General features: G+C 28.6%; 3 long non-coding RNA genes across 6 annotated transcripts in view; 1 reads left to right on the forward strand and 2 right to left on the reverse strand.

Moving 5' to 3' along the window:
* Nucleotides 1-27,650, forward strand: part of LOC144842238 (uncharacterized) — a 53,550-nt gene that overhangs the window by 2,856 nt on the left and 23,044 nt on the right. Inside the window, exon 2 of one of the 3 annotated variants that reach the window (XR_013612107.1) lies at nt 283-366. The exons of 1 other annotated variant lie outside the window; for it this stretch is intronic. This is a non-coding gene — a long non-coding RNA (uncharacterized LOC144842238). Of the gene's footprint in view, nt 1-146; nt 367-27,650 lie in introns of those variants that run through there. One more of the 3 variants, XR_013612106.1, reaches the window with a different exon arrangement.
* On the reverse strand, nt 10,515-16,186 carry LOC144842746 (uncharacterized). Its single transcript, XR_013612172.1, has 3 exons — nt 15,912-16,186; nt 13,742-15,299; nt 10,515-11,676 (listed from the first exon to the last, which is right to left on the reverse strand). It is a non-coding gene; the product is annotated as an uncharacterized LOC144842746 (long non-coding RNA).
* On the reverse strand, nt 19,403-27,557 carry LOC144842237 (uncharacterized). 2 transcript variants are annotated; one of them, XR_013612104.1, is made up of 5 exons: nt 26,721-27,429; nt 24,905-25,245; nt 20,696-23,621; nt 20,210-20,274; nt 19,403-19,768 (listed from the first exon to the last, which is right to left on the reverse strand). It is a non-coding gene; the product is annotated as an uncharacterized LOC144842237 (long non-coding RNA). The 2 variants fall into 2 exon arrangements; XR_013612105.1 differs by lacking the exons at nt 19,403-19,768; nt 20,210-20,274; nt 20,696-23,621; nt 24,905-25,245 and adding an exon at nt 25,253-26,327 and having other exon boundaries at nt 26,721-27,557.

The following is a 27,650-nucleotide window of genomic DNA, read 5'->3' on the forward strand; positions in this document are numbered from 1 at the left end:
ATACCTAATCATTTTTTTTTTATTTTGTTTATTGAGCAATTAATAAATACATTCACAATGTTGGCCTATATTATATAGGCATACATTTTCTTGTAATATAGGAATTTCCTTAGTATAATCTAAGCTTTTTCTGGCAAGACAAATTTTTTTAGCCAATCCCTTGTTGACTTGTTATAGCATTTCCTCTGCGTAGGTTTTAAAGCTGTTATTTATCAAAACGTATTCGAGAACCATAGATGTCGCATAGCATTTAGAAATATCTCCGTATTTTAACTTTTACAGACTCGGTTTGCTTGTAAGGATTTTATGCAATTTGGAATATATTCTCTAACCTATCCTTTCACCGATTTTCTTAGAACTTTTGGGGTAAGTACTGTAGTTATTTATGTTGTTTCTGGAAATTCCCATTATTTTAATTATTACTATGAAACTGATTGGTGTAATAGTGACAAAATCGATCATGTTACACGTCCATTGTTGTATATTATTTTAGAACACATTCCAGAAGGGAGGTGGGGAAAACAGTGTAATAGTTGTCATAATGGGGAAAGTTGTTTAAGAAAATATTACAGTTACGTTGAAAACCATTAATTATATTATTCGGTGTATGCATAATATAGGCAGGGTGAACTTTTTTTGTTCCAATGAACTAACATACATGAAATGAATACGCTTCATAAATACGCGTTTAATTTCAATTTTCTATTTACATAGGGTCTATGTCTGCTGCCAAGAAATAAAAGATTAATATAATCGGTTCTTTTGATAAATGGTTATTATTTTCCAATATAAACTGGACCAGAGCAGCATTACTAAATACTAGTAATTTATTTGGAAACTGCACTTCTGAATCCATGGCACGCTTCTTGAAAGAAGGTACTTCCAAAATAAATAAAAGTTTTAAAAAAAGTGAAAAAACCTAAATTATTTACAAGATATAAAAGTAACAAAACTACATGCACACAAATACTATCTTAGAAATTGCAATCACATGGATATTTAATGTAATACAAATTGTTTTAAAATAACAGATTTTGAGAAATAATAATTGTATTGAATTCGAACGAAGAAAATACAAAACCAGTGAAATACATTATAACAATGTATCGAATTTAGTTGTTTAATGACTTGTATTGGTTTGATTTAGACCATATTATAATTATAACATTCTAGTGCGTTCAAAAAGTATCAATAGTTTTTATTAAACATTGCTATAGGCGTATATAAATTATTTACCGAATCGTTATCATCTATCTATACTGAGAAATATCTGGAAAATTACAACTTTACTTTATAAACATCAAGAAGATAAAATATAGACTAGTTTCATAATTGGCGATTCAAAAATTCAATTATTGTTTTTGTTTTTTTTTTTTTTTAATAAAATCATTACATTAATGTAAACAAATTGTATTTAGGTAGTGACTTAATTTACAATACTATACAGGTTAAATGCACACCTACTAATAGTATAATCATTTTGTAATCAGTTAGGGTCATTATGTTTTGGAGACTTCAAAATTAAATTACATTGTAAGCTTTACAACAAAAAGTTCAAATATTCTTTATTTATATAATTTGGCACATGTTTTTTTGATAAATAATTCTAATTATGATAATTATGTAAATTAAAAAACAATAGAATAAACAGTAGTAGTCAACTAACTAAACTTAACTAAAAAACATTCGTATTATAATTGAATACTAATAGCCATAATAAGTATGAATTCAAAGATGAACGGTCTGTATACGGTGATCGTGAATAAGCAAGTCCTCTTTTCTATCGTTGTCTTCAATTCTTAAACCTGTAAAAAACAAAATGAATAGTAAGTACTGTTGACGATTAACGGTTTGTCATCATGTTATTTGATAGAACTATATTTATCCAAGATGATATTTATTAATGAATTGGTCATCAAACTAAAAACAAGGCCAACAGCCATAAGTCGCGTGCTAAAACGCATAGTGATACCGGACCGGCAGACAGACCGACAGACCGACCGACATAGTGAACTATAGAGTCTACTACTATACACTATATAGTGTATTCGCTAACTTGGTCTTTTTTAATTCAAATCCTCTGTACCATATTCTACATTATTTCAACATTAATTTTGCACTCTCAGTCTGTATATGATTTCCAAATACAGTACAAGCAATGCCAACGATTTTTTAATGGCTCGTCCTCCACATACAAACAATGCCAACGAAGTTTTTAGGGACCGTCCAAATACAAACTTTCATGAAAACAACGACATTTTTTCAAGGGATCGCCTCGATTAAAAATGTCAGTGTCTTTCAGATTTTTAATGTTTTGTTATTCAGGATTAATTTTTCGTTTAACATTATGAGTGAATATTGGAATTGTTATTACTATCGTTTATTTATTTTATTTTAAACCTAGTATTGTAATTTCCCAAACATGATCATTATTTCTCAGTAATAACATCATAACAAGTATTAGAATCATACTTATAAATGTTATATACGTCTTATTATTACAATTTTTTGTTAATAATTGGATTCTAGACACTTTATACGAATTCCAAACCTTTACACCGTAGTAGCAAAAAACACAAAATTGCTAAGAAGACAAGTACACATTATATTAGTTACTAAGTGTTTTTTAATCTACATATTTTAAAGAATCTAAATACATCTTGATGATAAGTTACAGTACGTGTTTATTATTCTCATTTATATAAACTTGTTCTAAACAAAGCCAGTAGACCATAGCATTATAATAATATTTACTCGGCATTTTCTTAACATGATTTGCTTTTAGACTATATAACGTTTTCTAGTAACACTTATTATTTTATAACTAGTAAAGAACTAAAATTATGTTTATCAATAATAATAGCAATGTAAGTTTATTAATAGGAAGTTGTCGGAACTTGACGTGTGAACTGTATGGCAGTGATCTTAAAAATACACAAGCGTCTATTCCTTGTCCAACTTTCTCTTCTTACACCTATAAAAACAATAATGTGACGACATTTATTTTTCACTAAAGATACAATTTATCGTCTTGTTATTTTGTAAACATGCCTACGTTTATGAAATGTTTTTCATTTGGTTGTTTCATGTCTTTGTCCTTTGCTCATATCATAATATAAACAAATTAAATATTTACATAATAAAGTTTTATATTGAATTTGGAATGATATTGAATGCTATATTATTTATGTTGAAAAATATTAATAGTGCTAGTTACAGTATAAACATTATATTTAAAATAGTCTATGCTGGGTTTAAACTATAGATTAATTTTTGTAGGCCTATTATACTTTTAATAATATACATCTATGGTTTTTTTTGTTACAATAGTCATAAACAAAATATTGTATTATCTGCTGAACAGTTACACTTAGATGCATTTGTGTTATCTTATAGTGTTTTAATTTATATTTTTAAATTGTAGTCGTACCAGTACTAAGTACCGTAAAAAATAATCTTATCTGCTGCACATTCCCAATTTTAGATTGTTATTTAGGCTTGTACGACGCATTTAGTAATTGGTAAATTATATTCGTTACATTTTAGAAGATTTATTTAAACATTCTGTTGCTTTAAGTTAATAACATTGGAATTTGGTTTCTTTCGTTAAATTAAATGTACATTTTAAACTTAAATTTGCAATGATAATATCTTATGTCATATAATTAACATTACCTTGCATGGTACTAGTCATTTATATCTGCTGCTGGCCCTACGCCTGGGTGGTAGTTTCCACAACTACAGTTTCTCCTTAGGATATATATTACCCGACCTCTACGATTCTCCCGAGTACGGTTGTACTGGCAATTGTAACGAGACTTGTGTACTTCACGTTTGGCTCTTAACCCTCTACTACAAACACATTCTCTTGTTAATATATATTGACCATTGGCCACCTCCCTTTTCCATTTGCAATTTGCTCGAGTATGTTCTTCAGAAGCCATGATGTCAAAGCATGGGAGTGCAATTACTTTCATTGAAAATCAGCATAATTTATACTTAACCATCAACCAATCAACGCAGCTGAATACAGTCTTTTCAAAAAGTACAACCAATTAAACATTGAATTAATAGTAATTTAGAAAACAAGTTTGAGTAAAATATAATTAATGAATATGTCAACTAAGTTGAGTCTAACTAACACATTTTCCAGATTTAGTCATTTATGAGTGTTACTACGCCTTTACAAGTAATAAAAATCAACCACCACCACCACCTTTAAAGAGTCAAGAGTTGCGAGAGTTGACAGTATTCATTTTAATTTGTTTATTTCTGAGATAGAAGAAGTTTGCTCAATTGTTTTACTTGACCATGGCCTGATCGAAATCGACGGACTGGCTCACCTTTCCGTATTCTTACGATCAATACGATTTATTAATCATACAATACCAACATTTAATTTGATTTTTAACCGAGTATACAGTATAATGATACCTTAATTCTTTGAAGCGCCTGAACCAGAATGGCTTTTGAATTCTCCACAGTAACAATGTCGACGAAGTATGTTTCTTATAGGGTATTTTCGGAATTCCAAGCTCCAATAGCAATCCGATCGCCCATGGTCTTCACTTTCGTGATCATTGTCTCGATCACAGCAGCATTCGAGTATTATTTCGTTGGTACCCGTTTTTTTCCATTTGCAATCTTCATCACGATGCGTCTCAGTCTTGCTGTAGTCCATCCTTTTTCGTTTTCTTTATATCTTGATTATGATTTTCCGTATGATGAAGCCTTCTTATGTTTGGTAAAAATATACGCTTATAATTTCGTTGACAAACACGCAACTGTCAACAATGCTCTGATTTAGAATATGTTTATTTATGATAGGCCCTATGTCTATTGTGACTCATGCGAAAATAATATCACTTAATTAACATAACTCGGACAGCCCACTATTTCGTATAATATTTGTTTTAATTTGTAAAATAGATATTTTTAGATCAGTAGATTCTGATTACTATTACTTATTATCATGTTTTTATGTACAAACGAATGTGATAAAGATATTTAATAAATAACTGTAAAATACATCAATTTCATGTTAGTCTAAAAGCTGGATTTGTTGTAGATAGTGTATATTAGTAAGAATGTGTGTAAAATGTCAAATTCCTCACCAAAACTACATTGATTACCCTTGAAAATATACGTTGTAGGCCTAAGGGATTTTGTAAAAGTATCAAAGAACTACTTTACTTTTTGAAAACATTTGCTTAAGTCATTAGTATTTAATAGAATATCTTTCAAGGAAAATCAGTAGCATTTTTCAATAGATAAATTAACGTATTTGATCACAACATTGAAAGATAATTTCGGTTGACAAAATTACAATTGTTACTTGTTGATAACAGATCCCATATGAAATGTTAAAAGAACATATACTTGTTGGCTTACATATAATAAACTTCCACTTATAGATCCCATGATGTAGTAATAGTATACAGCAAATTTCATTCTGTCCACCTCTGTATGAAACCACATTCAGCGTTTGTTACAGATGACAAATCAATTTACATTTTTAAATAACGTTTCTACATAACTAAACGAATTTAATTAAACTAATAACGAATCACATAATTTCAATATGTTAATATTTTCTTAGGTCATAGTGAATTAACAAAATATTGTTGAAGGAGATATAATATTAGCATTTATAAACAGAAAAATAATGATTGTATCGAGCAAAAACACGTTATAGAATTTCGGCCCACAAAATTAAACCAATGGTACAATGATACCGTAGTACACAAATAAATATAATGGTAAATTCTATACGCTTTAGTATGGATACTAAAAGACGAATGACTTTTGATGACACAAATAATTTTAAACCCACTAAACTTAGAAGCATTGTGAATACAAAATTCCGATTTGGTTCACAAAGAAAATCTCTCGTGTTGTATTATTTGCAAATAATGGTAAAGAACTTTCAGTAAACGAAGTTATTTAGCAAACGAGGGAACAGCCACGTAAGCTGTAGTAAGCTATTCAGTTTGTTCTTATAGCTTTCAATCAGGTCTCGAATTACCGGAAATGTTGACAATGATGGATTCCCTTATGATCCTTCAAATAGACAACAATACCTAGTCTGAATACGTCATATATTGTTTGTTATGTATCTGAACTCTAACGAAGTTATTAATTTAAATTTAAATTAACATGTTTTAATTGATTTCAAAAGATAAATAAACATTAAACGAACATTATTTCAAAGCTGTTAACAACATATTTCTTTCCAAAACAAACCTAATTTTACAGATTACACTGTGTTCTACATTAACCTGTATGACATACAGTAATAAAAGTAAAATAAGAAAACTTCATGCTTTCAATTTTAGTTTCTCATAACCTCTATTTCCTCGGCTATTCTTGACGTAGTTGCTGACATTGTAATTTTATAATATATATTCCATTTGTAGATTTCTGAGTTTGATTTGTAAGCTTTGTATAAAACAATATATATTCTCAATGAGATTATAACAATACGTTTATGTATGTCCTTACAATAGTAACGAATATAGTTAAATTATCAGTTAATTAGCTCAATTAAGCATGTTACAATTATCTTAGACCATTGTAGTTTAGTAAAATGTTGTTAAATGAGATATATTAGCATTTATATTCAGATAAACATATGTTTGTTAGCTAGCTAAAACATTGTTGTAAAATTCGGTTGGCAAAATTACATATCGTATGATGCAATACTAGTACAGCTATAGTATCTAGTTGATTCCAGTTCTATCCGCTTTTGTTTAAAAAAACCCACCATGTATAATGAAAAACAATTTTTTGATGACAATGTTGCAGCTTCTCTAGTGTTTGAATAAAAACACAAATTGGTTTACAAAAGAGATAAAACCTTGTAATGCTTACCGGTACTTTGGGATATTGATTGTCTTGGAAATTCCATTTCTGACCTCTTTGTATTAATTGTTTGCGAAAATTAGAAAAAATTGATGAGGACAATATTGAAATGAATATTGATTATTTGTGGAAATTCCAGGCCTAACACCATTTTGCATAACAAAAACTAAATCCGATTTGATTGACTTCGTGAAATTCGTGATGCACTAATTATAGTGCAAAATCATATCTGGTAAATTCCAGTTCTAGCTAAATTTAATGTAAACAAATTCCAAATTTTTATCACAAAAGAGAACAGTGTCTTGATGAATAATATGATATTAATTCGCTTGGAAATTCCAATTCTATAGTTAGCAAGCTATTCACGTTGTTGTTATTTTGAAATATGTTTCCAAACTATTCTTTGTTATTAATCTGAACGTTAACGAATTTATTCATTTATTATAGACTAAAATTATTTATATTAAAATTTTTAAATATATTTCATAATAATTTAGATTATTATTTAGAAAATTATTTTTCATCTGTTGCCAATATACAAAAAATTAAATGGACTAATATTTTGTTGATGTAGGCCTATTTTGTTGATTTTTACCTTTCACAACATATTCTTTAATCGAGTTACTGCTAAGAAAATCGGTGAGGCATATTTTATTTAAAAGAATATTGATTATTGTAGAAATTCTAGTCCTGATAGCATTTGCATTTAAAAATTCCGATTTGATTTAACAAAGAAAAATATTCCTCGTGATGTAGTATTTATAGTGTAAAGTCATAAATCTTGTAAATTCCAGTTCTACCAGAATTTATTTTGTATGTAAACAAATTCCAAATTGTATTACAAAAGAGTCTCGTGATGAATAATATGATATTAATTCGCTTGGAAATTCCAATTCTATAGTTAGCAAGCTATTCACTTTGTTGATATTTTAAAATATGTTTCCAAATTATTCTTTGCTATTAATCTGAAAGTTAACGAATTTATTCATTTATTATAGACTAAAATTATTTATATTATTATTTTTAAATATATTTCATAATAATTTATATTAAATTTAACGAAAAAATAAATGAACATGTATTTTTTTGATGTATTATGTTGATTTTTACCTATCACAACATATTATTTGCTATAAGAGTTACTGCTGAGAAATATCGGTGAGGCATATTATATTTAAAAGAATATTGATTATTGTAGAAATTCTAGTCCTGATAGCATTTGCATTTGCAAAAATCCGATTTGATTTAACAAAGACAAATATACCTCGTGATGCATTATTTATAGTGCAAAGTCATATCTGGTAAATTCCAGTTCTAGCAGCATTCATCTGTAAACGAATTCCAGTTTGTTTTACAAGAATATTGATTCGTTTGGAAATTCCAATTCTTTAGTTAGCAAGTAATTCATTTTGTTATTTCAAAAAATAGTTTTTGTTATTAATCTGAACGTTAACGAATTTATTCATTTACAAACTGAAATTATTTATATTATTATTATTATTTATATTATTATTATTTCATAATTTAGATTGTCAACATACGACAATTTAACGAAAATTAATTTACATTTGGACGGTTGCCAATATACCAAAATTCCAATCTGTATTACAAAAGAGAAAACCATCTGGTGATAAATAATACCTTGGAAATTCCAATCCTATAGTTAGCAAGCTATTCGTTTTGTGGTTATTTTTTAAATATTTTTAAAAATATTTTTTCGTATTATTCTACTTTAACGAATTTATTCATTAATGGACTTAAATTATTTATATTAATATGTTTTAATATATTTCCAAATAGATTGTTAAAATAGGAAAATTTAACAAAAATCATTTATATCTGTTTCCAATATACCAACAAAAATGTTAAGAATATTTGAAGTTGGTAAAATTCTTTTTCATATAATACTTTATGTTTTTCGTATGGTAATTATTTTATTTGTATTTGTCTGTTTTGGATTGGAAAAGGAAATGTTTGGTTTTTCCTTGCTTTTTTTACATTCGTTTTAGACTGTAATGGCAGAAATTTGAATTTAAAAAAAATTTAAGTCTTAACAAACGTTCTTTACTTATTAATGGACTACAATAAATTAACATCAATTAATACATTACACTTAAAGATGTATTGTCCCTCTGAAAAAATAATTATTAAAAAAATTTCTGTTGAATATGCCATTTTAATGTCACATAGGCCTAATAGTTATCCACTTTGACCAAGAATTAGATCGAAAAAAAATGTATTTACCTGAAAAAACCGTAATTTAAAGCAAAAAATCGTCAAATTGGCTGCCAGCCAATGGATTTTTGGTTGATTTTAACCATTTATTTTGTTATTTTATAAGTGAAAACATTATTTTTTTCTACGGAGGTGATTAACTTTATTAAAATGACAAAATAATCTATTCAAAGTCTGATTTTATTAATCTTTATTGTTCATGTTTTTGGGGGACAATACATCTTTAAGAATCTAAATAAAGATCGGCTTTTGTTTCATCTGTTGACCTATTTCAAATAATATAAGCAATTCAATGTAATTTTTTAATAAATCCTATTAACAAAAACAACACACATACCACAACATGTCCACCGAAAACATTTCTCGTTAGCGGATGCGGCTTCTCCTTCTGAAAGAGCCAACTGCAATAATAACATTTTTTAAATTATTTTGTAAGTTTTACAAATGTGTCCTACTGCACGCATCATATCATCATAACCGCAATTGAACTGAAAAGGTTTAAACGACATCAACATAGTTCATGGGGTGGAGGGGTGTTGCAATGGCTGGAGCTGTGTGTTATCAAAAGTGTTTACCTCTTGGATGCGGTTAGATTGGGAGGGGAGTGATTATTGGGATTGGTAAGTCAACATAACCATAGTTTTTACTACTGGGAAGGTTTGAAACTACATTTCCAAGTTTGTTTGGAAGAGGGTGGGGGAATGGCGAGGTATATCAAATAGATCCGGGCTTTAAGATCAATCTTTTATTCTAGTAGCTTTAGGAAACATTAAATACTTACTGTTCATTGCAGTATTCGGTCCACGAGTACAGATAGTAGGATAAGTTTGGTAAACATTTTGTAGGATATAATTTATGGATACATAAGCAAACCGAAGCGTATCACCAGCTATCCTATGCATCACTCTAAATAAATTAGCCATCGCTTTTTTCCTTTGTATTAATCTTACTTTAGTAGTATTTAACTTACTTTAGTAAATAACAGATGAATACACCTATCTATGATGATGATGATCCATTAGGCCCTAATGTCTGAAACTTATCCAATTACATTTCTACACGTAACTGTTGATTTTCAGGCCTACAGTAAGTAACACATTTCGAATTTGATTAATTGAATGACGTTACAGTATTGATCTTGTTGAGCTGTAGAATGTAGATTGTTTATAGAACATTACAGTAGTCCGTATGCCTTATATGAACATGTTATAGGGAAGGCTGAGCGCCTGTTATTTTTATTGTAAATTGCGATTGACGTTCACTGAATATATACTCTTCTCAGACTAAGCATGCTTTAACATAATGTTATTGTTTAATAATTTGTATTTTCGTAGATAATAAACTGTTAAAACAATCACTAAATAGTAATAATAATCAGTTTGAAATGGTTTAATGACTTTTCACATTATTATACTATTATAATAATAATAATAATAATAATAAATAACATTTATAAAGCGCAAGAGACAAAGGTTTCAAAGCGCTGTGTTTTCCAAGATATGTGCAAGTAGTAGCGTGTGATTATAACATTATGTAATACAACATAACTGAGATATTTTATTGAAAGACGATCTATCATGGTAGTACATGTCAGTCTGGAATAAACTGTCTGTCATTCCCTCCTTTCCAAAGGTTATACAAGTTTCGGATGGTGATGTTGATTTAATAATAAAAAAAGTCGAAAATCATTACATAACACAATTTTTTGAACAACCAGTTTCTCAAGTTTAATGCTACTCTCAGCTTCAGTGACATGCATTTAACCTTCTTCTGTATGTACCTCATTAAATCTAATTGCATTCGTTTGTTTTTATCCTGTGCTTCGTTGCCCATTATTTCGTTCATTTACCATCGTCTTTGTTTATCTACAGTATAATCATGTCCAAATTCTAACCAATATACGTCATCCTCATTATCACCAACAAAACGGTTATAACCAACAAAACGGCATTTTTTTCTTTATAATCAACCCTTTTAGGCCTCATTACCATAATCAGTATTACTGTTATCATTAACACTAACACCATCAATTAAATCTATCTTATCGACCGGTAATCACTTATAATTGTTCGTAATAGTAAGTTTTTCATTGATGTCGTCATCGTCATTAAAAAATACACAAACAGATTTCCTCCGATTTGAAACAAGCATATTTATTAGATTGTAACGTTTGTTAGTAACTGCCCATCATTATCTTTTCTAAATTAACTACTGTAAATAATGTTCAATATCACTGGTCGGTTTATAATTTCGTGTGCCTGTAAATTTATATATGTAAAAGTGTCTTCTTTGGAGATCCCACATGAAAGCGGTCCAATGGTCAGTTCATATGCATATCAATTAGAAGGTTCCGAGTTCGAAATCTGGTAGAGCTGATTTTTATATTACATCTTGAAGTAGGCGATATCTGTGTAATGCTTATGTAAGAGTAAGTAATGGTAATATAGACATAACGTTATTTTCTGAATTCAATTTTATCAAATCAAATCCAACATTTGGTTGTATGTCAGTTTCATACTCCGTGCTACTTCCTTTGGGTCCACTAGCATGCTGAGATTATTTTGTTTAGGTGTTCTATATCTGAAAGAAAATAATAATTATATATATTATTTTTTTTTAGTTTTCTACATTTCGTTTTCGTTATCATGTTTCTCATTAAATAAATTTGTAAAGATTTTACATGATTATAAAGCTTGAGCTTGAGCTTTAATTTGGGCAAAAACAATATTTTAATATGATTACTGCCTGCATAATCAGGATCATCGAAATTAAGGCACTTATTTTGAAAACTTTTCCTTAGCAACCGGGTATTATTTTTTACAGAATTACCTAATAGGTGCTATAAGTTTTTATATATTATATTATACTATTGTATTTTGAATGGAATTCTTTATTTGTGTAGGTATGACAATTAAAAGGCCAATTAGGCCTACCGTGTAATTCAAATTTCACACACACGCGCTAATGGAGTGCTGTAATACGTAACCAATATTATTATGATATTACTGAGCATGCGTATCGACCCACAAAGCACTTTGGTTCTGAACTTTCTAATTTCTCCCTTGAAACATGGCTTTCTATTGGTAATTAAGTGAAACCCCCCCCCCCCCCAAAAAAAAATAAACCAATAGCATTAGAGTTTATAAAATGTTATTTCCAACGATACTTAGTATGCATGTCGACGCGCTTTTTACGACAAGATAGCTACGGAAGCAAGCATTGGTTCCAATTCTAGCGAACGAAATATATTTATATTAACTTTTTAAAGCTAGACTTATTGTCCATGTTCTTATAAGATCAATTTTATGGAATTGTGTGACTTGAGACATATAATACAATTGTTCATGTAATTTACAATATGAATGCTTAAAAGTCCTTTTGAGATGATCAAACACTACCGGTTCACATTTTTGCTGTTATTGAAAAACTGCCGTTGCATCGTATTCCTCCTTTTGATACATTCGATAACAATTAGAAGGCAACACTATGTTTAATTCCGTATACTATTTACTCATGTTGACATATCACTTACCGTGGATCATTGATTAGGTCCAATACCACCATGAAATTTCCCACAAATGCAATTTCTTCTTAGGATATAACGCACTTGCCCGTAGTAGGTAATTATTTGTTTAGAATAAGAACATGACATCCCCCAATGTTCCTCAGTTTTTACTTTCGCAATTCCGGTACCATCGCAATAACAAAACAGTGTCCAGGTGTAACTGTTTCTTTTTACCCAATTGCATTGGTTATTAATATGTACCATCGTGAAAGAGTCAACCGTATGAATAATAATTCTGCTAACTAAGTGTTTTATACACTTACACTTTACTTTTAAAATCGACTGACCAATCAACTTTCAGAGTAGTAATGATTTGTTAATGCAAAATGCAAAAAAGAAGGGAAATGAAAATCGCACTGTTTTTGTTCACCACTATTACTATCGTATTTGATAAATATGAGTTACAAATCAAAAATAAAAATAAAAACTTTTTTTGTTAAATCGTGAAGTTATTCTTTTATTGGAAGAACAGTTTGAAAAATAGTAGATATGTATTTTCATGTTTTTCCTGCATTACAAGTGAAATTAGGTGCTTTTAACGTAAAGAATCAATTGGGATTATTGGATTAATTTCATTTTAATTAAACTCACTAAAAGCAGAAACGTAAAATAAACACATAGAGACAATGATTGAATATTATATATTGGTTATTACTGGTCCCACAGTTTTTTGATCTTTCCTTTTTTTCAAACTTTTGTATTTTTGGATTTATTTGTAGAGATATTATAATATTTCTATAGTATAGCTAGAAAGCATATGTTCTGAGAAATGAATTGCATTATTTAAATTATTTTCAGATAATTAATTACCGTATTATTTATTCTCCACATGCAAGAACACATTTCTATTTGTAGTAGAATTCATTGATTGACATTATCTACAATCTACTAAGCATTTTGATACAATTTTTACTGTATTTTATCCCTCTCGATAGTAATTGTGTTGTATTTTTTAAACTTAGCTAAGCTAACAGCGTTCATTTCAAAATTTAAGATAAATATTTAGAAACGCAGAAGAGTTATTTGTTATTTAATAAACTAAAAATAAATAAAATATATGTTGTATGCTTTTCACCCTACCTAATTAATTGCTTGGCGTAGTTGATCCCTTTGCAGAATGATATACTTTCGGTACACTGCTTCGTAATATTTGTTCAGAACTCTTATACTGTACACCACTAGGTTGATGTTCACTTACATCATTCTCACCCTCATCATCAGGATCTTCCTGTCTGGTTTCTTCTTCCTCATGTTCATCAATCTTCTTTTCCTCACTTGACATATTTTTATAGGTTGAATATCTTAGTTATAGCAAAATTGTGTTTGTACAAAATCTCCTCCGATAAAAATCTCAAACCATTTGCAAATGTTTACAAGTTGCCCGCTTATTTATAGGAATTAAGTTGTCAATGATTAACCAATAGAAAATATACATTATATTATATTATTGTTTTTTTTTTATTTACATTATAAACACGATGTTTGATTGGATGCACCGTAGTTTATCTTACATTTACGAAGTCAACCTTATCACCAATGCAACTAATAGTATTACAGTATGTTATTGTTATATGCAAAAGATACAAATGTAGGATTGGTTGATTAAAGTTTTTCTAAATTAGGTAATGCTGCAATGTAACCTGTTCAAAATTGTAATTATTATTAAGATTCAGGTTTATTTAATAATCAGAGCAACTCGTGTAGTATCAATCTCATGATTTATTTGAACGACGGGTATCACAAATTACTTCCACTTTCTCAGTTTAAAGTTATTCAGTTATTTTTTTAAGAATATCTCCACAGTAACACAAACCAGGATATAATTTTCTAGCCGTCACGTTATAATATTTGAAATGTTAAAAAAATTATAATTATGCAATTAGTATAATTGTGATAAATACGGATGTGTTTAACGACATAATAGGCCCATTTACAGTACAATTATTATTATGATTTTGATTTTTTATAATTTTCACCGGTAAATTTCATTTTGTCATTATTTAGTAAGTGAAAGAAATAGAATACAATCTGTATAGTAGTAATTCAACATATTTATAAGATGGATTTGTTAATAAAAGAAAATGTCAACATTGTATTGTACTCTAAAATAGTCTAGGCCTAACATGTTAGCGGAAATATACACTTGTCCTTGAACTCTCGGCAGTGTCATTCAATGTATTCGACTACATTAACAAGCTTACTGGAAATAATTTAGAAACTTCACATGCTGTACCACGAGTCGCCTATACAGTTATTTAGAACATAAATGAAAGTCTTTCTTAACGAACTTAACTGGTTATTAAAGTATTGTTATGGTATTATGGTACTCTTTATTGAAGAAATGTAGTTGTTAAATAACAAGTTATTACGACTTATGCATATAAATAATAATAATGTCCATTTTTTGAAACAGCGTTTATATACCGTATTGGCATATATGATCAACTAAATATGTAATTTATATTTCTACAGTTTACTGATTGACATTTTGCATGTTTTCCACTTGGTTTTGAATAATAATCTCACATTTTCCGATCTTCGTGTTCTTGTTTTCACAAAAGTAGCACTTTTAGTCTCTGCCTGCATCTTAGATACATTACTTCTTTAGAGGATGATGCAACAACAACAACCTCCACTTCTAAATAAAACAATGTATCATCATTTATTTTGGCTTGTTAGATTTAGAAACGAAGTATCCAGTTAATATGTTTATTTAACCCATACATATAATACAATTATGAAAAAAATGTATAATTATAGAAATTAACCATTAAAATGTTCTAAAATAATACAGTATTCTTCTCACCATAAACTAATAGCCTCTTTAAAACTAACGATTTAGCTGCCTATGTTAATAGTTATAGTTTTGTTTTTCTATCACGCATGCTAGGCCTAAGTAATATTTATTTAAAAATGGATCTGTTTTTAAGACAGAAATCAGCAGACGCGAGATCGACTACTGGCCCAAAAATTTTTGCGAAAGTACATTTTTTTTTCATCTAAATGTTATTTCGATACACTTAATATTTCTATTACAATTTTATTCTAATATTCTTGCATTATTCCTAAAGTAGTAATATATACACTCTGCTATTGTACTATGGAATACACTTATATAATTATATCTCTCTAGGTTAAGGAGAATTTTGTTCCTTCTTTCGCCCTAACGTACATAAAATTTCTCCCTAACGGTCAGTTTTTTTATCCTGAACTCTATGGCTAGTCAGTATGAATAATGTATTTTTCTTACCTATCCTCACCGCAATTCCCACATGTGTTTGATCCTCTGACGTTAACCGAATGGGATGCTGAATAAGTCATAGGTGTCGTCATTATTGCATTCCTTTAAACTGTTTTTGTCTATGCTGGAATGTCTTATAAATTGTTTTTAAAGTAAACTGTCGTTTTATATGCAGCCTTCATCAAATCTATCCAATCATCATACAGTGCAACATCAGATGCTTATATTGTTATAGTTGATTGGATTTGATATTTGCAAATCGTCATAGTAACGAAAATAAACGTTTGATACAAATTACATAATGTTAGCCTAACGTATTTTTTGGTGTTCGTCATCGTTTTTTTATATAGAATATTTTGTTTAAAAAACACCTAATGTTGGATACCAACTCGTTTATTAACTGACTCCAAATTGTGAAATTTGCAATTTATTATGAGATAAAATTGAAACAAACTATTGCATCAATGATAATAACAAGATATGACAAATTTATTTATATCAATTTAAAAGATAAATTGTACAAATGTAAATGACGTTCTTTACCGTGGTGCTTACTAGTCTATGTGTGCTTTATAATGTTGAGCATTTACAAGTTCGAGACATATATGCCTATAGAGACATACTATATACCTATATTTTCTTTTAAACAAAAATTTGGTTTTGCACGCGTAACTAATACTTTATTATTATTTGTTGTAATTAAGCCTAATTCAAATTACTAGTATCGATCAAACCCACGTTTTGAGAAACTATTCGAGCATTATGTTAAAATAGAAACTAAAAAGGTTTTCAATAAGTTCCAATTTCCTTCTAATTAGTGAAACGCCGTTAAAGAATTTAATTGTTTATTTATTTAAAATATTTTATCCATATTTTGTTAGCAAAGTTATATTGTTAATAATTTAAAATAAGGCACAGTTGTAAATATCATTTTACAATAAGATACGGTTTACAATACCCACAATGTGTATTTCTAATCATTTTTTGGTATTCCACAAAATTATAATTTTTTTGTAAAACGCCGTTAACGAACTTAATTGTTTAATAATTTATTTTGAATAAATTTCTTCAAGGTTTTTAAAGAAAATTCATAATTGTATTGAATTAATATAAAATATAATTTTAAACGTCGTTATATAATTATATAGACAACGGATAAAAAAAGGTGTATCTCATTTTGGTTTGAGTTTTAGATGGATGATGAATTATTTATTCTACGCGGTTTTGTATAAAACATTTTGTTGGCAAATGTCCAACCTGTTACAAACATACGATAGTTCTCTTTGTATAGGATCATACAAAATTAGTTTTCTGGAAATTCCAGCTAATGTTAATTATACGTTACTTAAACCGATCTTTCATTCTTTGGAGTATTAGAATATTCTCGAAATCAGGCTAGTATTTGTGAATGTTAAATGTGTTACTTTATCTCGTGCTACAATTGTATATTTTTTTATTTAATTTCAAATCAAAATTTATATTTTATTTTTAACATAAAATATTGCTCTTTATTTTTGGTTTACTTATTGTTATTTCATTTTAAACAATATAATTATGTTTTATTCAATCTTTAAATAATACACAAATATTGCATCACCAACAAGGTTATAAATACTTCAAAGATTTTTCGCAGATATAAAGCTTCTGGAGGCTGTTCAAATTCCACTTATCAATATGTTATGCTTTGAAAGTATGTATTCTCAGGGAAGAATATTCCTCTACCTGGTTTAAAATATTTTATTTATTTGTGAAGTATCGTTAACGAACTTAACTGTTTATTATTTTATTTTCAATATTTATAAGAAAATTAATATTTTTATTCAATTAGAATTTTAAATATCGTTTTAAAATTGGAAATATAGATAAACTATAACAATGTGTATTTCTGATCAGCTTTTTATTGATGAACCATCTATTCTACGCGTTGTATTACATAAAAGCTTGTTTTGTTCAATGTCCAAATAATTTAAACAAGAATTAATCACGTGGCACAATCGTACACACTAAGTCTTCTTTAAATTTCTGACCAAAATAAGGAAAACATTTCTAGTTCAATTTATTACCATATTAGGTTAAATAATCTCCAACTCATGCACTCATGTATTAAATCATCAACAAGGTTATCATTACTTCAACAAAATATTGTTTTCAGATAAAAAAAGCTCACACACAAATGTGTTGTTTAAAGTATGCATTGTATTATACAGAACATAATTTACCACTTGATAAAATATCGCCGCCGTTAACGAACTTAATTCTGTATTAATTTATTTTAATATTTTTCTTCTATATTTTGGTAAGAAAATTAATAATTTTGAATAATTAAAATACATTACTATTTTAAATATGGTTTTACAAGTGTATATAACAAATAAAGCAATACATATTATTCTGATCAGGTCATAGCATTTTATTGATTATTCGCGTTGTACCACAGCCATGAACAACAGCTTTTGTTTTGGCAAACGTTTAACATTTTAAAAAAACTTATCACGGAGTACAATCATAGACCTATAAATTATGTCCATGGTACAATCACATTAAAATGGTTTCTTGAAATTAAAGCTCTAGAAGTATTCTGGTTTTATTCATAATAATTTAATCCGTTTTAGCTAACAAAATATTGCTATTTATTTATTGCTGTGTATAAAGTTAAACCATCATTATATTAAATATTAGAATATTTTCGCAACCAGACTAGCATGTTAACAAAAGTCCAATATGTTCAATACAGAATTGATCACGTGGTACAATTGTACAAAATTAAAGTTAAAACCTAAGAAGCGTTCTTGGTTAAATGTCAAATCAAGAAGAACTTATATTGTATTATCATTTTATAATTTTATGTATTTATAGCTATATTGGATTAAACCATAAATCCTTATAAAAATATAAACATTGTAATTTTTGCTTATAAATAATCCTCGAGAAGAGTCTACGTCGATAAAAGGATCGAAACATTGGTAAATGGTGTAGATGTCTTTAGTTCTAATATAGTACTCCTTTGTAAACATATGTAGTCCACAGATAGACAGACGTTTTAGTGTCTGTTTTATAGGCCTAGAGCATAGGGTTTTTTTTCAATTTCAGCCTCATAATATTAGTAAATAAACTAAGTAAATTATTCTTAAGATTATGCGTGTTTATCCGTGTACAATTTTGCTCAATGGCTGTTAGTAACCGATGTTTCGCATTGTTGTATGTGTGTACTTCGTAATTATAATAATAGATTTTGATGTTCTATGGATTGTGGAATCGATGTTCCAAAAAGATAATCAGCAGAGTCAGGTCAAGTGGTGTCACAGGTCAGATGTTGTTAACCAATACTTATCCTAGACGCCATTTGGCAATATGTCTATAAGCTATAACTTGAAATTTGAAGTTGCTAAAATAGAGGTAAAAGTTAAGTCATCATCGTTTCTTTAATAATTTAATTCACAACGCTAAAGTAACTGAACTCGTTGGAGAATTTACAAACAGACTTGAGACACAAAACGTGATCGAGTGATTGTTTTGTTTTTATTTAAATCACTGTAGTATTATAATCAAACAATAATCTTAACATAATTTTAAATATTGTGTAGACGAATGCAACGAATTAAATAATACGGTGTTAACGAATCGTTTTAAAAATTATTATGAATTATTTGTATTGCGGTTCCTTAATAATTGGTATTTTATGATCATTTTTATTCGAACAACTTTACTGATTGTTGAATTAACGTATTTTGCTCAAATTAATATGAATTATTTGTATTGCGGTTCTTTAATAATTGGTATTTTATGATCGTTTTTATTCGAACAACTTTACTGATTGTTGAATTAAGGTATTTTGCTCGTTTAGTTTTATCCGGAACACACCCAGTCTGTAAATTAACAAGAAATGAATAATATTAAAGTAAAATTATACAAAAGGAAATAATATCAACATTGGCATTTAACTTTACAGTTATTTTATGTTATTGTAAGAAATCAGCCTATACTTTTACAATTTAATTATGATATTTGATTTGATGGTTAATTTCTTTAGGAAGTACGACTTTAAAGCCAATTTATATAGGACGATAACGATCGTCGATAACAATAGATACATAATATGCATTTTTCTACAGAAAAAAAACGAAGCAGTTTTTTCATAGAATTAGAATAACAATTTATGCTATCTTTGATGAAATTAATATTTTGTACAATCAGATGATGTAATGATTATGTAAAGTTCTTTTGTTTTCTGTAAAAAATGTCTGTTCATGTTCAGATATACATTGTTGTTTTAACAGATTAACATTGCAAAAAATAATCTTACTCACATGGTTCACGATGACGATTTATAGGTCGATGTTTTCTTGAAAAAAGAGATTACTTCTTCTTAACCCTAAAATGTTAATACACATAATTATACATATTTTAAATAATGTAATGCAATGTTCGATTGGGGAATTTAACGCTGGTTCTTGTCTTCTTGTTAGCGTCCTCCGTATTGTACTGAACAGATCTCGTACATTCATTCAATATTATTTTTTACTTTAGAGACACAAACTGCCTCAACTCAATTTCAATTTAAGAGATGTTTTTAAAAGAATATTTTCCGCTGAATGGTTGGTATTTATCTTTAAGAATGATGCATTATGCTTAAAGTCTAGAATTTAGATATTGTTGCAACCGAAAAGATATAATTGATTTTATATTTATGTATATCCGAATTTTGGAATTTACTAGTGTTTTTAAATTAATCGATTTGCACAAAACTACAAAAATACATAGAAAATATATAATTAACATCGTTACCAACTTACTTATAATCATTCGTTTGTACATTTGGTGATCTATCCCTATGTGCATCATGTTGAGAGCGTCTTAACGTTTCGTTACTCGAACCAGAACTGGAACCATCACCACTACTTGAATATATTACACCGGCTGCAACTGCGGCTACTGCTGCTACTCCTCCAACGACCCAACGTAAGATCGACGACATTATTATGGAACTCTTGATGAAATTATTGTGTTTTATAAAAGGTTTAATAAAACATTAAGACTGTGTAACCAATCGTCATTGAGAATAATACAATAGCGAGTTTTCGTGAAAGCGAAAGGGGACGGTCAAAATGAAAGAATACAGTAATTTATACAAAATATTAATCTGCGCATGCCTATAAGTCCAATATACACTTGGTTAAGTTTTCGTGATAATTTATCGATAAATAGGAGAAAGATATTTTGTAGCTTTGTACCGTCATAGTAATAATCGTCATAGTAACGAAAATAGATGTTTGATACAAATTACATAATTTTAGCCTAACGTATTTTTTGGTGTTCGTCATCGTTTTGAATATTGTGTTAACACCTAATGTTATTTTGGATACCAACTCGTTTATTGAATGATTCCAAATTGTGAAATTTGCAATTTATTATGAGATAAAATTAAAACATTATTGCAACAATGATAATAACAAGTTATGATACATTTATTTATCAATTTAAAAGATGAATTGTACAATTATATTGTAAATGACCCACAAGTACTAAATCTACTAAACTAAATAACGTTCTTTACCGTGGCGCTTACTAGTCTATGTGTGCTTTATAATTTTAGCATTTACAAGTTCAAGACATATATGCCTATAGAGACATACTAAATACCTATATTTTCTTTCAAACTAAAATTTGGTTTTGCACGCATAACTAATACTTTATTATTATTTTTTTTAATTAGGCCTAATTAAAATTATTTCATTTTATTTCAAATTACTAGTATCAATCAAACCCACTACTTGAGAAACTATTCGAGCATTATGCTAAAATAGAAGATAAAAAGGTTTTCAATAAGTTCCAGTTTCCTTCTAATTAGTGAAACGCCGTTAACGAATTTAATTGTTTATTTATTTAAAATATTTTATTCAATATTTTTTTAGCAAAGTTATATTTTTATTATTTTAAAATAAGGCAAAGTTTTAAATATCATTTTACAATAAGATACGGTTTACAATACCCACAAGGTGTATTTCTAATCATATTTTGGTGTTCCATCAAATTATAATTTTTAAATTTTTTTTTGTAAAACGCCGTTAACGAACGTAATTGTTTAATAATTTATTTTAAATAAATTTCTTTAATGTTTTTAAAGAAAATTCATAATTGTATTGAATTAATATAAAATATAATTTTACACGTCGTTTATAATTATATATACAACGGATAAAATAAGTTGTATCTCTGATCATTTTGGTTTGAGTTTCAGATGGATGATGAATTATTTATTCTGCGTGGTTTTGTATAACATATTTTGTATTACCAGCATACGATTGTTCTCTTTGTATAATCAAACAAAGGTAATTTCCTGGAAATTCCAGCTAATTTTAATTATACGTTACTTAAACCGATCCTTCATTTTGGAGTATTAGAATGTGCTCGAAATCAGGCTAGTATTTGTAAATGTTAAATGTGTTACTTTATCTCGTGCTACAATTGTATACTTAATTTCAAATCAAAATTCAAATTTTTTACCATAAAATACTGCTCTTTATTGTTTAATAAAATTTCATTTTTAACAATATAATTATGTCTTTTTTTTGTGGCACACGACCACTTTTATTCAATCTTCAATTCATACACAAATATTGCATCACCAACAAGGTTATCAATACTTCAAATATTTTTCGCAGATAAAAACCTTCTGGAGGCTGTTAAAATTCCACTTATCAATATGTTTTCTCAGGGAAGAATATTCCTCTACCTGGTTTCACACCTCCACTGACCCAACGTAAGATCGACATTATTATGGCATTCATGATAAAATAATTTGGGTTTATAAAATAAGACTGTGTAACCAATCGTCGTAATACAATAGAATAATACAATAGCGAGTTTTCATGAAAGCGAAAGGGGACGGTCAAAATGAAAGGATACAGTAATGTATACAAAATATTAATCTGCGCATGCCTATAAGTCCAGTATACTCGGTTAAGTTTTCGTGAGGACTATAATTGGTCGATAAATAGGGGAAAAATGTTTTGTAGCTTTGTACCTGATTTGCTAATTGTAACATCATTTCCATTAGTCACTGTTATCGTCACAGTATCAAAACAATCACCAATATATTGTAAACTAGCAACAAAAATGAATTTGTATAGGAAAACAAAAAAAATACAGGAAGAATTTAGTCGTAACAGAAAATCGTCAAACAAATCAAATCCAATTACTAAAATTGTTTAATATCACGGATTTGAAAAACCGCTAAATCGAGTTAGGTTACATTATTGTTTTGAAACAGCTACAATTATGTTTGAAACGTATGTACTATGTACTAACTAATACTTTGATAGGTCAATTCGTTTACAACTTTCTTTCTAAAACACCTGTCATCATGAATACTTATATGTCACAGTTACGTTAAAGATTACATTTGACATAGAAGCGTAAACGAAATAAACAAAGTTACTACCTAAGACTAACTAAACAGAAGTGCAAGTAAGCCATAGTAACAAAATAGTAATTTTTAGTATTATAAAATAAGAAAAAAGACACGTTTAATTGCATTGCAAGAAACTGTGTAAATATTACATAGTTGACAACTAATGAGAATATTGAGTTATTCCGTCCAGTCTTGATGTTGTTATACAGGTTGATATCCTCCATTACGTAATATTTCTAGGCACCTTTTTAACTAATATGAATCGATGTTTTCCTTACAGAATGGTGCAGTTACAGCAACTGTTTGAACTAAATATAAAAGTATATAACCTGTTAGCAATATTAGCATTGAATATGCAATACACAATATTAATATTATATTGCAAGAGAATAAAACATTAAGATGTTTTTGTCTGTTCACCTTTTACTTATTGTCGCCGTTTATTTCAATATAGCTGCGTGTGATGTAAATGTCGTGAAGTTGCTTTTTTTAGAACATAATATTATGCTTAATTAAGTTGGTGTACAAATTGCAATTGTCACCAACACATACATTATGATCAGTGTAAAATAGTTTAAATGTTCGCAATTTAGTCTAGAAACATTCAACCTACTGCTCAAGACCGAGTATGAGCCTAGAGGTAATGTATGAAATATATCCCAGTCCAATTCCCATTCCCTACGTTTTTAGTCGCGTGGACGCGACTCTATTCACTATGTCGGTCGGTCTGTCTGTCGGTCTTTCTGTCGGTCTGTCTGTCGGTCTGTCGGTCTGGTATCACTATGCATTGTAGCACGCGACTTAATGGCTGTTGGCCTTGTTTATATCGAATTTAAGGTCGCAAAATACATTTAATTTAAAAATAAATACTATATGGTCCTATTGCGGTAACTTGTCACAGTCGTCACAACGTCATTCTGGGCCTATAATAGATGTTCGTACGTTACTGCTGTTTACCAGCTAGGCCTACAAAACAAAACCTAGCTAGGCTAGGCCTAAAGACCGTCCACAAAAGGACATTCGACGCGAGCTACTGCATTGTTTTTTCTCTTTTTATCATAATTTACCAATTATTATTCTAATTTAAGAACTTACATTTAAGACAAGGAATAACATGGTTTAATGTTTTAAAATTGATATATATATATGTGCATTATTTTACAAAATGTCAAAGATTGTAGGGAAAGGGACTTTATTAAAAATAATTGCGAAAAAGTAGACTACTGGCAATTGGTGTACTTGTATTATTTGGCAAAATATAATGCTGTCAAGTATAGTACTTGTTTGCTTGGTTGCTTGCACGATAGTTTTTTTCCTGATTTTTTGTTACACATTTTGACTTTATTATTATAATTATATTACAAAAAATTAAATATAAAATGTTAACCAAAAGAACTGTACGTTATCAAAGTTGTTTTAGAGATACGGTACCGGTAAGTATTGCAATAATATTTTCTGTTTATATTTTCTTCCATCGGAAGCTAATAATGAATTAATGTTGTAATCGTCTTGCGTCATTGCTAAAGATAATAAATCACTAAAAATATGATATCTCGTGTAGTATGAAGCCCACAAACAAATGCAATCTTACCCATCTTCATCAGTATTTTGATCACTATTCGAACCTTTATCCTTGTGAAAGCTTATTCCGGTTTTTCTAAATAAAGTCTTGGCCATTTTGTTTTCGTTACCGACTTGGTCTACTTGTTAAGTCTTCAATTATCTTCGGTTAAATTTCATTTATATGTATCCTCCAAAAAATCTATCCAATCATACAGTGTACATCAGATGTAGGCGTTTTATATTTACCAATCGTAGAAAGATTATTTATTGTTATTAGTTGTATTGCTATAGTTCGTTGAAATGGAAAATGTTTTTATTGTATTTAAGATATTCATTGTATTCGTCATCATCACTGTTGATATTTTTTACCTGGAACCTAGGAACCAGTTATGTTATGATACATTGTGTGCAACCAGCAACATTGCTAGGTTTATGCTTGTAGTCACTTGAGTCCCCGATACAGACTATCGGGTTCAACTAGTTGACGACAACAACACAATATGCGTTATCCTAGGTTGTCGAAAATCAAAATAATTATTTAAATTCACATCATATATTTGAATTAAATAAAGAGATTTTACATGGTTGTTATTCTTGGATCAGAAAGTTTTAATATTTCATTTTTCTAACTAAATATAACCAAAAAAAAGTTTAGAAATAGTATATTAACTAGTTAAACTATAATAAGAACACATTTTAAGCCTAGCTCACACTCCAGGTGAGAATGAACAACCTTAAACATATATAGAATGTAAAAAACTTTTCTTAATAGTTATAATGTGGATCAAACAAGAATAATTTTTACATAGAAGTACAAATAAAAAGTTATGTTAAATTTCAATGTTACTTTAATCGATTATTATGGGATTATCTAAGCAATACAGATATAATTATTGACACCAACATGATTGTGATGTCATTACCGTTGTTTTAACTGTTCAAACAGTTTTCAGTGTAGGGCCTATACAATTTAAATGTTACATTCTTCTTCTTTAGATGGAAATGTAGTAATAATATTTAAACTGCTTGAACTGAAGTAACTGAATAAAGATAACAATCATTGGTAGCGAAGTTTACCCCTGAATCAGCAGACAACAATATTTCCCCAAATCCCAATAATTAACAAGAATATACATTATCAGAAATTTAAAATTATGTATTTTCATTCAATTATGAGATCCTTTTTTTTCAGTAGAGAACAATATTTTGAATTATAATCATTGCTTGTAATTATCAAATATCATAGATAAAGTTAGGAGGAGTGACCGGTGTTCATAAACGTGTTGAGACTGCCAATTAATAAATCGCACTTTGGTTTCACATCTCGTCGGGGTTGTTTTCGTTGTAGTTTGTTTGGTGATATTCAGGTTGATAATTTCAAAGACTTTATACAGTTTAGCCAGGTTAATGTAAATATGTTTCTTCTTTAGAGAATAGTACACCACCAACCACTAAAGAGTTTTTCAAAATATCAATTGTCAGTTTGAATTTTTACAAAACAAAAAATGGTACTCAAAAACGATAAGCGTCGTCGTAGGTTGTCGCCAATCAAAATAATCATAAATTTAAATTCACATTATAATTTGAATTAAATAAATATATTTTACACTCACTTATTCTTGGATCAGAAAGATTTAATATTTCATTTTTATTTAAATATAACAAAAAGAAGATAAGAAATAGTTTATTAACCGGTTTCACAATAATAAGAAACATTTTAAGCCTAGTTCACATTCCAAGTTAGAATGATCAGCCTTACTCAAAAGTGTGTGTTTCTTTCATATAGAAATTTTAAAATGAATATATCATTTTACTATTATACTTATATTATATTATGTTTTTACCTTGAAGAAGACGACGACGTTTGATCCTCCCCTTCATTCCCATCAGTATTCGATCCTTTACCTTTGTGAAAATTAATTCCGATATTTTCTCTTAATGTTTCGAGTCCTAATGTTGTCGCCATTTTGTTTGAATAATTATTATTTACTACTATTTGTCAAATAATATACGAAGTCCACACTCAATATGACAATTCTAAGTAATAACAATATATATATATATGCAACTTCTGAAGTATCTATCTAACCAATCATCTTACAGACTACTGTAATCTGATGCGTGTTGCATTTGCCAATCACAAGCTGTTTGGTTTCCTAGTTATACTGTACATTGATTTCTTTTAATTTATAGCAGTCGATTTTTATCATTGTATTATTTATCATCATATCCAAGTTCAAAAATATACATTAAAAGTAATTTTACTCGGTTGGTAGTTTACATGCTTGTACTCCGATCTAAGATCATTTGTTCAAATCCTTGTCCTGTCACAGTATACATTCTGTATATTTGGAAAACAGCGTCACACTATATCAATACTTATTTTTTAAATCAAGGGGTTATTTCTCATCTTGTTTGTAGCTGTATTTTTATGTCATGGTGATACTATTATAAACAAAATTGAGAGGTTTTTTTGCAGACCGAGAGAGGGGATGGAGTAATTTAAAATGTGTAAATTATGTAGCAGTAATATAATAATAGGAATAGTAACCAGGTGGTCGATATAGATAAAATGAGACTCGAAAGATGCACTGGGCTTTTTTTAAATTTTTCTACGTTTTTCTTCTTTTTCTTAGTCAATGTGAACAAAATCCGAAATTATTTAGTTTCCAGATATGTGAACGATTAAAACTGTAAATATATTTGTAATACACCTTAGAAATCTTATTACTACTTTTAAATATCATTTTATAATTTAAATTATACAATAAACA

This window comes from Antedon bifida, chromosome 5 (assembly GCF_963402885.1).
Source record: "Antedon bifida chromosome 5, ecAntBifi1.1, whole genome shotgun sequence".
NCBI lineage: Eukaryota > Metazoa > Echinodermata > Crinoidea > Comatulida > Antedonidae > Antedon > Antedon bifida.